This window comes from Benincasa hispida, chromosome 3 (assembly GCF_027475165.1).
Source record: "Benincasa hispida cultivar pf3 chromosome 3, pf3_genome.v1.1, whole genome shotgun sequence".
Classification (NCBI taxonomy): domain Eukaryota; kingdom Viridiplantae; phylum Streptophyta; class Magnoliopsida; order Cucurbitales; family Cucurbitaceae; genus Benincasa; species Benincasa hispida.
Window position 1 is genome coordinate 63,692,967 of NC_143480.1, and position 2,868 is coordinate 63,695,834.

Consider the following 2,868-nt stretch of genomic DNA (forward strand, 5'->3'; position numbering starts at 1 on the left):
TGGATTCCGCTGAGGAAACATGAGTGCACAACTCAATTTCACTATCGCATATCATCCATAAATCCACTTCATAAAATTAAGCATCAAGTTTTTGGCACCGTTGCCGGGGAATTTGGCAAAATAGTGTACTAACGGTAATTTTTCTAATTTCTTGAAGACTCTCAATCTCTGGCGAATTACGACCCGAAGATTGAGAGAACATTTAGATGGAGATTGAGAGACCACCAACAGCAACCATAATCAGATAAAGAAGAGATGGCGGAGCAGCTTGGAAACGGAGCACCAAATGATAACAATGTCATGGCGAATCCAATCCTGCTGGCAAACGATCGCAATAGACCCATTAGAGACTATGCATCGCCAAACCTCTATGATTTCTCTCCAGGAATCATGAGACCTGCCCTCGAAAGAAGCCGATTTGAAATGAAGCTGGTGATGCTGTAGATGATCCAGACTGCAGGACAATTCGAAGGAAGGCATGGCGAGGACCCGCACGCCCACCTCTGAAACTTTATTGAAATATGAAATACTTTTGTGTTCCCGAACATCTCTGCCAAAGAAGTTCGACTAACTTTATTCCCATTTTCTCTCTGTGATCAGGCTAGGAAATGGGCATATTCTCTCGAGCCAAGAAAGATTACTTCATGGGAACAGGTTGTGGAGAAGTTCATGAAGAAATATTTTCCACCTACTGTGAATGCCAGACGAAGGAAACTAATTACAAATTTTGAACAAGACATGGACGAATCGCTCAGCGATGCCTGGGCGAGGTTTAAAAGGTTGGTCAGGGATTGTCCACATAATGGTTTGTCAGACTGCCTTCAGATGGAAATTTTTTATCATGGTTTGAATTCCGCTTCGCAAACTGCTGCCAATGTGGCAGCTGCTGGTGGTCTGCTTGATAAAATGTATGACAAGGCAAAGAATATCTTAGATCACATTTACAAAAACCATGAAGATTAGAGAAAGAGTGACCAGAGATTGAGACTCAAAGACAATGACGCAAGTAATGGTGCTATTGCTTCTCTACAAAATCAAATAACCGCAATGATGAACTTAATACAAAGAATTGGGATCAGCAGCCTAACACCGCAAAACTGGCAAATCAACACAATCAGTCAAAACACTGCAAGGTGTGGACTTATGATGATGGGCACGCGATGGAAGATTGCCCGCAAAATCCACAATCTGTTTACTTTGTAAAATATAATCCCTTTTCAAATACCGACAACCCCGGGTGGAGAAACCACCCCAATTTTGCTTGGAAGAATCAACAACAGAATTTTCTACCCGTGGCGCAGAAAGAAGGGCCACCAGGATTCTTCCCACGCAACGACGGTCAGACTAACAATCAAGCAAGTAGCTCAAAACCACCGCAATCCTCTTCTTTGGAAAGCCTATTGAAGTAATACATAGAGAAAAACAAAACTATGCTTCAAAGTCAGGCTATGTTCATCTGCAATCTAGAATTACAGATGGGCCAGATTGCAAGTGAGCTAAAGAGTAGACCACAAGGGGCTTTGCCGAGTTCAACTAAACTCCCACGCAACCCAGGGGGATTAGGTAAAGAGCAATGTCAGGTTGTGACATTGCGAAGTGGGAAGACTGTGGAGGGAGAAAAGAAGAAGCTTAGTCGGACAGCTACCATTGCGGCAGAACCTGAAATTGCGGTGACACAAGAAGAAGAAAAAGAAAAAGAAGCAGTAAGAGGTTTCGTCGACCTCAAAGCCAACTAAGACGGAAACCTTGAAAGTGCAGTTACCCCCTTACCCGCAGAGACTAAGGAAGAAAAAGAACGAAGAGGTACGGTACCAACACTTCCTGTCTGTGTTAAAGCAATTACATATGAATATTCCTTTCAGTGAAGTGATGGAGGAAATGCTTGCCTACGCAAAGTTTCTGAAAGATATGGTAACTAAGAAGAGGGGAGCTGGTAAGTTTGCCACGGTGGCGTTAACTCAAAGTTCAAAATCAATCATTCCACCGAAGATGAGCGATCCTGGGAGCTTTACTATCCCTTGCTCCATAGGAGGACTGTACATCAGGCAAGCCTTGTGTGGCCTGGGAGCCAGCATAAATTTGATGCATCTGTCAATCTTCAAGCAACTGAATGTGGGGCAACTTGTGCCCACAACGGTGACTCTCCAATTGGCCGATAGATCTCTGGTGCATCTAGGGGGAATGGTGAAGAATGTACTGATAACCATTGACAAATTTATCCTGCTAGCTGACTTCATCATTTTGGACTACGAGGCCGACAAAGATGTGCCCATCATTCTCGGGCGACCATTTCTGTCAACAGGTCATGCTTAGATTGATGTGCATAAAGGGGAAATCACTTTGAATATCAATGGAAAGAAGCTCAAGTTGAACATAATTCGTGCCATGAAGTTTCCGGATGAAGAAGACCTGCATGACTCAGATGATGACCATAATGTGATTGAAGAAGGAAAGTTTGGTGAAGAGATTTAAGAGAAGGCTGCCAGAACATCCGTTGTTGTCTGTAATGCGATCACGACAAAAAAGCAAGGAAGAGGAGATGATCGAAAATCAAGAAGAAGAGCCAACAGAAAAAGATGAAAGAAAAACAACGCAACCTTTTCTAGTGGAACCACCAACACTAGAATTAAAGACCCTACCGACCCATGTAAAGTACGCGTTTTTGGGGCAGAATGAGAAGTTACCTGTTATTATTTCCTCTGAGCTCAATAATGACTAGAAGAATGCATTGATGAGCATTCTAAGGAAACATGTGCGAGCAATTGGTTAGATGTGGGCATTATCTATCCTATAGCAGATAGCACGTAGGCCAGCCCCGTGTAGTATGTGCCGAAAAAGGGCGGCATGACGATAGTCCCAAATGAAAAC

General features: G+C 43.3%; 1 non-coding gene across 1 annotated transcript; it reads right to left on the bottom strand.

Moving 5' to 3' along the window:
- Positions 1 to 702: 702 nt before the first annotated feature.
- Positions 703 to 809, bottom strand: LOC150037463 (small nucleolar RNA R71). Its single transcript, XR_016528849.1, has one exon. It is a non-coding gene; the product is annotated as a small nucleolar RNA R71 (small nucleolar RNA).
- Positions 810 to 2,868: the final 2,059 nt, after the last annotated feature.